Genomic DNA, 10,889 nt, shown 5'->3' on the forward strand with positions numbered 1-10,889 from the left:
CACCTATACGGAATCTCCTGCACAGTGGCAGATATGTAAATACGGGGTTTACATACCATTTCTTGCGCATTACGGTTAGAACACTCGAACACCTATACGGAATCTCCTGCACAGTGGCAGATATGTAAATACAGGGTTTACATACCATTTCTTGCGCATTACGATTCGAACACTCGAACACCTATACAGATTCTCCTGCACAGTGGCAGATTTGTAATTACGGGGTTTACATACCATTTCTTGCGCATTACGGTTCGAACACTCGAACACCTATACAGATTCTCCTGCACAGTGGCAGATTTGTAATTACGGGGTTTGCATACCATTTGTTGCGCATTACGGTTCGAACACTCGAACACCTATACGGATTCTCCTGCACAGTGGCAGATATGTAAATACGGGGTTTACATACCATTTCTTGCCCGTTACGGTTAGAACACTCGAACACCTATAGGGATTCTCCTGCACCGTGGCAGATATGTAAATACGGGGTTTACATACCATTTCTTGCGCATTACGGTTCGAACAGTCGAACACCTGTACGGATTCTGCTGCACAGTGGCAGATATGTAAATACGGGGTTTGCATACATTTCTTGCGCAATACGGTTCGAACACTCGAACACCTATACGGATTCTCCTGCACAGTGGCAGATATGTAAATACGGGGTTTACATACCATTTCTTGCGCATTACGGTTCGAACACTCGAACACCTATACGGATTCTCCTGCACAGTGGCAGATATGTAAATCGGGGTTTGCATACATTTCTTGCGCAATACGGTTCGAACACTCGAACACCTATACAGATTCTCCTGCACAGTGGCAGATATGTAAATACGGGGTTTACATACCATTTCTTGCCCGTTACGGTTCGAACACTCGAACACCTATACGGATTCTCCTGCACCGTGGCAGATATGTAAATACGGGGTTTACATACCATTTCTTGCGCATTACGGTTCGAACACTCGAACACCTATACGGATTCTCCTGCACAGTGGCAGATATGTAAATACGGGGTTTGCATACATTTCTTGCGCAATACGGTTCGAACACTCGAACACCTATATGGATTCTCCTGCACAGTGGCAGATATGTAAATACGGGGTTTACATACCATTTCTTGCCCATTACGGTTCGAACACTCGAACACCTATACGGATTCTCCGGCACAGTGGCAGATATGTAAATACGGGATTTACATACCATTTCTTGCGCATTACGGTTCGAACACTCGAACACCTATACGGATTCTCCTGCACAGTGGCAGATATGTAAATACGGGGTTTGCATACATTTCTTGCGCAATACGGTTCGAACACTCGAACACCTATACGGATTCTCCTGCACAGTGGCAGATATGTCAATACGGGGTTTACATATCATTTCTTGCGCATTACGGTTCGAACACTCGAACACGTATACGGAATCTCCTGCACAGTGGCAGATATGTAAATACAGGGTTTACATACCATTTCTTGCGCCTTACGGTTCGAACACTCGAACACCTATACGGATTCTCCTGCACAGTGGCAGATATGTAAATACGGGGTTTACATACCATTTCTTGCGCATTACGGTTCGAACACTCGAACACCTATACGGAATCTCCTGCACAGTGGCAGATATTTAAATACGGGGTTTAGATCCCATTTCTTGCGCATTACGGTTCGAACACTCGAACACCTATACGGAATCTCCTGCACAGTGGCAGATATGTAAATACGGGGTTTACATACCATTTCTTGCGCATTACGGTTCCAACACTCGAACACCTATACAGATTCTCCTGCACAGTGGCAGATTTGTAAATACGGGGTTTACATACCATTTCTTGCGCATTACGGTTCGAACACTCGAACACCTATACGGATTCTGCTGCACAGTGGCAGATATATAAATACGGGGTTTACATACCATTTCTTGCGCATTACGGTTCGAACACTCGAATACCTATACGGATTCTCCTGCACAGTGGCAGATATGTAAATACGGGATTTACATACCATTTCTTGCGCATTACGGTTCGAACACTCGAACACGTATACGGATTCTCCTGCACAAAGGCAGATATGTAAATACAGGGTTTACATACCATTTCTTGCGCATTAAGGTTCGAACACTCGAACACCTATACGGATTCTCCTGCACAGTGGCAGATATGTAAATACGGGGTTTACATACCATTTCTTGCGCATTACGGTTCGAACACTCGAACACCTATTCGGAATCTCCTGCACAGTGGCAGATATTTAAATACGGGGTTTAGATCCCATTTCTTGCGCATTACGGTTCGAACACTCGAACACCTATACGGAATCTCCTGCACAGTGGCAGATATGTAAATACGGGGTTTACATACCATTTCTTGCGCATTACGGTTCGAACACTCGAACACCTATACAGATTCTCCTACACAGTGGCAGATTTGTAATTACGGGGTTTGCATACCATTTGTTACGCATTACGGTTCGAACACTCGAACACCTATACGGATTCTCCTCCACAGTGGCAGATATGTAAATACGGGGTTTACATACCATTTCTTGCCCATTACGGTTCGAACACTCGAACACCTATACGGAATCTCCTTCATAGTGGCAGATATGTAAATACGGGGTTTACATACCATTTCTTGCGCATTACGGTTCGAACACTCGAACACGTATACGGAATCTCCTGCACAGTGGCAGATATGTAAATACAGGGTTTACATACCATTTCTTGTGCATTACGGTTCGAACACTCGAACACCTATACGGATTCTCCTGCACAGTGGCAGATTTGTAATTACGGGGTTTGCATACCATTTGTTACGCATTACGGTTCGAACACTCGAACACCTATACAGATTCTCCTGCATAGTGGCGGATTTGTAATTACGGGGTTTACATACCATTTGTTACGCATTACGGTTCGAACACTCGAGCACCTATACGGATTCTCCTGCACAGTGGCAGATATGTAAATACGGGGTTTACTTACCATTTCTTGCGCATTACGGTTCGAACACTCGAACACCTATACGGAATCTCCTGCACAGTGGCAGATATTTAAATACGGGGTTTAGATACCATTTCTTGCGCATTACGGTTCGAACACTCGAACACCTATACAGATTCTCCTGCACAGTGGCAGATTTGTAATTACGGGGTTTGCATACCATTTGTTACGCATTACGGTTCGAACACTCGAATACCTATACGGATTCTCCTGCACAATGGCAGATATGTAAATACGGGGTTTACATACCATTTCTTGCGCATTACGGTTCGAACACTCGAACACCTATACGGAATCTCCTGCACAGTGGCAGATATGTGAATACGCGGTTTACATACCATTTCTTGCGCATTACGGTTCGAACACTCGAATACCTATACGGATTCTCCTGCACAGTGGCAGATATGTAAATACGGGGTTTACATAGCATTTCTTGCGCATTACGGTTCGAACACTCGAACACGTATACGGATTCTCCTGCACAGAGGCAGATATGTAAATACAGGGTTTACATACCATTTCTTGCGCATTACGGTTCGAACACTCGAACACCTATACGGATTCTCCTGCACAGTGGCAGATATGTAAATACAGGGTTTACATACCATTTCTTGCACATTACGGTTCGAACACTCGAACACCTATACGGATTCTCCTGCACAGAGGCAGATATGTAAATACAGGGTTTACATACCATTTCTTGCGCATTACGGTTCGAACACTCGAACACCTATACGGAATCTCCTGCACAGTGGCAGATATGTAAATACGGGGTTTACATACCATTTCTTGCGCATTACGATTCGAACACTCGAACACCTATACAGATTCTCCTGCACAGTGGCAGATTTGTAATTACGGGGTTTACATACCATTTCTTGCGCATTACGGTTCGAACACTCGAACACCTATACGGATTCTCCTGCACAGTGGCAGATATGTAAATACAGGGTTTACATACCATTTCTTGCACATTACGGTTCGAACACTCGAACTCCTATACGGATTCTCCTGCACAGAGGCAGATATGTAAATACAGGGTTTACATACCATTTCTTGCGCATTACGGTTCGAACACTCGAACACCTATACGGATTCTCCTTCATAGTGACAGATATGTAAATACGGGGTTTACATACCATTTCTTGCGCATTACGGTTCGAACACTCGAACACCTATACGGAATCTCCTGCACAGTGGCAGATATTTAAATACGGGGTTTAGATACCATTTCTTGCGCATTACGGTTCGAACACTCGAACACCTATACGGAATCTCCTGCACAGTGGCAGATATGTAAATACGGGGTTTACATACCATTTCTTGCGCATTACGGTTCCAACACTCGAACACCTATAGAGATTCTCCTGCACAGTGGCAGATTTATAATTACGGGGTTTGCATACCATTTGTTGCGCATTACGGTTCGAACACTCGAACACCTATACGGATTCTCCTGCACAGTGGCAGATATGTAAATACGGGGTTTACATACCATTTCTTGCCCATTACGGTTCGAACACTCGAACACCTATACGGAATCTCCTGCACAGTGGCAGATATTTAAATACGGGGTTTAGATACCATTTCTTGCGCATTACGGTTCGAACACTCGAACACCTATACGGATTCTCCAGCACAGTGGCAGATATGTAAATACGGGGTTTACATACCATTTCTTGCGCATTACGATTCGAACACTCGAACACCTATACGGATTCTCCTGTACAGTGGCAGATATGTAAATACGGGGTTTGCATACATTTCTTGCGCAATACGGTTCGAACACTAGAACACCTATACGGATTCTCCTGCACAGTGGCAGATATGTCAATACGGGGTTTACATATCATTTCTTGCTCATTACGGTTCGAACACTCGAACACCAATAGAGATTCTCCTGCATAGTGGCAGATTTGTAAATACGGGGTTTACATACCATTTCTTGCGCATTACGGTTCGAACACTCGAACACCTATACGGATTCTCCTGCACAGTGGCAGATATGTGAATACGGGGTTTACATACCATTTCTTGCGCATTACGGTTCGAACACTCGAACACCTACACGGAATCTCCTGCACAGTGGCAGATATGTGAATACGGGGTTTACATACCATTTCTTGCGCATTACGGTTCGAACACTCGAATACCTATACGGATTCTCCTGCACAGTGGCAGATATGTAAATACGGGGTTTACATACCATTTCTTGCGCATTACGGTTCGAACACTCGAACACGTATACGGATTCTTCTGCACAGAGGCAGATATGTAAATACAGGGTTTACATACCATTTCTTGCGCATTACGGTTCGAACACTCGAACACCTATACGGATTCTCCTGCACAGTGGCAGATATGTAAATACGGGGTTTACATACCATTTCTTGCGCATTACGGTTCGAACACTCAAACACCTATACGGAATCTCCTGCACAGTGGCAGATATTTAAATACGGGGTTTAGATCCCATTTCTTGCGCATTACGGTTCGAACACTCGAACACCTATACGGAATCTCCTGCATAGTGGCAGATATGTAAATACGGGGTTTACATACCATTTCTTGCGCATTACGGTTCGAACACTCGAACACCTATACAGATTCTCCTACACAGTGGCAGATTTGTAATTACGGGGTTTGCATACCATTTGTTACGCATTACGGTTCGAACACTCGAACACCTATACGGATTCTCCTGCACAGTGGCAGATTTGTAAATACGGGGTTTACATACCATTTCTTGCGCATTACGGTTCGAACACTCGAACACCTATACGGATTCTCCTGCACAGTGGCAGATATGTAAATACGGGGTTTACATACCATTTCTTGCGCATTACGGTTCGAACACTCGAACACCTATACGGAATCTCCTGCATAGTGGCAGATATGTAAATACGGGGTTTACATACCATTTCTTGCCCATTACGGTTAGAACACTCGAACACCTATACGGATTCTCCTGCACCGTGGCAGATATGTAAATACGGGGTTTACATACCATTTCTTGCGCATTACGGTTCGAACACTCGAACACCTATACGGATTCTCCTGCACAGTGGCAGATATGTAAATACGGGGTTTACATACCATTTCTTGCGCATTACGGTTCGAACACTCGAACACCTATACGGAATCTCCTGCACAGTGGCAGATATGTAAATACGGGGTTTACATACCATTTCTTGCGCATTACGGTTAGAACACTCGAACACCTATACGGAATCTCCTGCACAGTGGCAGATATGTAAATACGGGGTTTACATACCATTTCTTGCGCATTACGATTCGAACACTCGAACACCTATACAGATTCTCCTGCACAGTGGCAGATTTGTAATTACGGGGTTTACATACCATTTCTTGCGCATTACGGTTCGAACACTCGAACACCTATACAGATTCTCCTGCACAGTGGCAGATTTGTAATTACGGGGTTTGCATACCATTTGTGGCGCATTACGGTTCGAACACTCGAACACCTATACGGATTCTCCTGCACAGTGGCAGATATGTAAATACGGGGTTTACATACCATTTCTTGCCCGTTACGGTTAGAACACTCGAACACCTATACGGATTCTCCTGCACCGTGGGAGATATGTAAATACGGGGTTTACATACCATTTCTTGCGCATTACGGTTCGAACAGTCGAACACCTGTACGGATTCTCCTACACAGTGGCAGATATGTAAATACGGGGTTTGCATACATTTCTTGCGCAATACGGTTCGAACACTCGAACACCTATACGGATTCTCCTGCACAGTGGCAGATATGTAAATACGGGGTTTACATACCATTTCTTGCGCATTACGGTTCGAACACTCGAACACCTATACGGAATCTCCTGCACAGTGGCAGATATGTAAATACGGGGTTTACATACCATTTCTTGCCCATTACGGTTAGAACACTCGAACACCTATACGGAATCTCCTGCACAGTGGCAGATATGTAAATACGGGGTTTACATACCATTTCTTGCCCATTACGGTTAGAACACTCGAACACCTATACGGATTCTCCTGCACCGTGGTAGATATGTAAATACGGTATTTACATACCATTTCTTGCGCATTACGGTTAGAACACTCGAACACCTATACGGATTCTCCTGCACCGTGGCAGATATGTAAATACGGGGTTTACATACCATTTCTTGCGCATTACGGTTCGAACACTCGAACACCTATACGGATTCTCCTGCACAGTGGCAGATATGTAAATACGGGGTTTACATACCATTTCTTGCGCATTACGGTTCGAACACTCAAACACCTATACGGAATCTCCTGCACAGTGGCAGATATTTAAATACGGGGTTTAGATCCCATTTCTTGCGCATTACGGTTCGAACACTCGAACACCTATACGGAATCTCCTGCACAGTGGCAGATATGTAAATACGGGGTTTAGATACCATTTCTTGCCCATTACGGTTAGAACACTCGAACACCTATACGGATTCTCCTGCACCGTGGCAGATATGTAAATACGGGGTTTACATACCATTTCTTGCGCATTACGGTTCGAACACTCGAACACCTATACGGATTCTCCTGCACAGTGGCAGATATGTAAATACGGGGTTTACATACCATTTCTTGCGCATTACGGTTCGAACACTCGAACACCTATACGGAATCTCCTGCACAGTGGCAGATATGTAAATACGGGGTTTACATACCATTTCTTGCGCATTACGGTTAGAACACTCGAACACCTATACGGAATCTCCTGCACAGTGGCAGATATGTAAATACGGGGTTTACATACCATTTCTTGCGCATTACGATTCGAACACTCGAACACCTATACAGATTCTCCTGCACAGTGGCAGATTTGTAATTACGGGGTTTACATACCATTTCTTGCGCATTACGGTTCGAACACTCGAACACCTATACAGATTCTCCTGCACAGTGGCAGATTTGTAATTACGGGGTTTGCATACCATTTGTTGCGCATTACGGTTCGAACACTCGAACACCTATACGGATTCTCCTGCACAGTGGCAGATATGTAAATACGGGGTTTACATACCATTTCTTGCCCGTTACGGTTAGAACACTCGAACACCTATACGGATTCTCCTGCACCGTGGCAGATATGTAAATACGGGGTTTACATACCATTTCTTGCACATTACGGTTCGAACAGTCGAACACCTGTACGGATTCTCCTTCACAGTGGCAGATATGTAAATACGGGGTTTGCATACATTTCTTGCGCAATACGGTTCGAACACTCGAACACCTATACGGATTCTCCTGCACAGTGGCAGATATGTAAATACGGGGTTTACATACCATTTCTTGCGCATTACGGTTCGAACACTCGAACACCTATACGGAATCTCCTGCACAGTGGCAGATATGTAAATACGGGGTTTACATACCATTTCTTGCCCATTACGGTTAGAACACTCGAACACCTATACGGAATCTCCTGCACAGTGGCAGATATGTAAATACGGGGTTTACATACCATTTCTTGCCCATTACGGTTAGAACACTCGAACACCTATACGGATTCTCCTGCACCGTGGCAGATATGTAAATACGGGGTTTACATACCATTTCTTGCGCATTACGGTTAGAACACTCGAACACCTATACGGAATCTCCTGCACAGTGGCAGATATGTAAATACGGGGTTTACATACCATTTCTTGCGCATTACGGTTCGAACACTCAAACACCTATACGGAATCTCCTGCACAGTGGCAGATATTTAAATACGGGGTTTAGATCCCATTTCTTGCGTATTACGGTTCGAACACTCGAACACCTATACGGAATCTCCTGCACAGTGGCAGATATTTAAATACGGGGTTTACATACCATTTCTTGCGCATTACGGTTCGAACACGTGAACACCTATATAGATTCTCCTACACAGTGGCAGATTTGTAATTACGGGGTTTGCATACCATTTGTTACGCATTACGGTTCGAACACTCGAACACCTATACGGATTCTCCTGCACCGTGGCAGATATGTAAATACGGGGTTTACATACCATTTCTTGCGCATTACGGTTCGAACACTCGAACACCTATACGGATTCTCCTGCACAGTGGCAGATATGTAAATACGGGGTTTACATACCATTTCTTGCGCATTACGGTTCGACCACTCGAACACCTATACGGAATCTCCTGCACAGTGGCAGATATGTAAATACGGGGTTTACATACCATTTCTTGCGCATTACGGTTAGAACACTCGAACACCTATACGGAATCTCCTGCACAGTGGCAGATATGTAAATACGGGGTTTACATACCATTTCTTGCGCATTACGATTCGAACACTCGAACACCTATACAGATTCTCCTGCACAGTGGCAGATTTGTAATTACGGGGTTTACATACCATTTCTTGCGCATTAAGGTTCGAACACTCGAACACCTATACAGATTCTCCTGCACAGTGGCAGATTTGTAATTACGGGGTTTGCATACCATTTGTTGCGCATTACGGTTCGAACACTCGAACACCTATACGGATTCTCCTGCACAGTGGCAGATATGTAAATACGGGGTTTACATACCATTTCTTGCCCGTTACGGTTAGAACACTCGAACACCTATACGGATTCTCCTGCACCGTGGCAGATATGTAAATACGGGGTTTACATACCATTTCTTGCGCATTACGGTTCGAACAGTCGAACACCTGTACGGATTCTCCTGCACAGTGGCAGATATGTAAATACGGGGTTTGCATACATTTCTTGCGCAATACGGTTCGAACACTCGAACACCTATACGGATTCTCCTGCACAGTGGCAGATATGTAAATACGGGGTTTACATACCATTTCTTGCGCATTACGGTTCGAACACTCGAACACCTATACGGAATCTCCTGCACAGTGGCAGATATGTAAATACGGGGTTTACATACCATTTCTTGCCCATTACGGTTAGAACACTCGAACACCTATACGGAATCTCCTGCACAGTGGCAGATATGTAAATACGGGGTTTACATACCATTTCTTGCCCATTACGGTTAGAACACTCGAACACCTATACGGATTCTCCTGCACCGTGGCAGATATGTAAATACGGGGTTTACATACCATTTCTTGCGCATTACGGTTAGAACACTCGAACACCTATACGGAATCTCCTGCACAGTGGCAGATATGTAAATACGGGGTTTACATACCATTTCTTGCGCATTACGGTTCGAACACTCAAACACCTATACGGAATCTCCTGCACAGTGGCAGATATTTAAATACGGGGTTTAGATCCCATTTCTTGCGCATTACGGTTCGAACACTCGAACACCTATACGGAATCTCCTGCACAGTGGCAGATATGTAAATACGGGGTTTACATACCATTTCTTGCGCATTACGGTTCGAACACTCGAACACCTATACAGATTCTCCTACACAGTGGCAGATTTGTAATTACGGGGTTTGCATACCATTTGTTACGCATTACGGTTCGAACACTCGAACACCTATACGGATTCTCCTGCACAGTGGCAGATTTGTAAATACGGGGTTTACATACCATTTCTTGCGCATTACGGTTCGAACACTCGAACACCTATACGGATTCTCCTGCACAGTGGCAGATATGTAAATACGGGGTTTACATACCATTTCTTGCGCATTACGGTTCGAACACTCGAACACCTATACGGAATCTCCTGCACAGCGGCAGATATGTAAATACGGGGTTTGCATACCATTTCTTGCGCATTACGGTTCGAACACTCAAACACCTATACGGAATCTCCTGCACAGTGGCAGATATTTAAATACGGGGTTTAGATCCCATTTCTTGCGCATTACGGTTCGAACACTCGAACACCTATACGGAATCTCCTGCACAGTGGCAGATATGTAAA

Source organism: Camellia sinensis, chromosome 15, assembly GCF_055761805.1.
Source record: "Camellia sinensis isolate YWXY chromosome 15, ASM5576180v1, whole genome shotgun sequence".
Classification (NCBI taxonomy): Eukaryota; Viridiplantae; Streptophyta; class Magnoliopsida; order Ericales; family Theaceae; genus Camellia; species Camellia sinensis.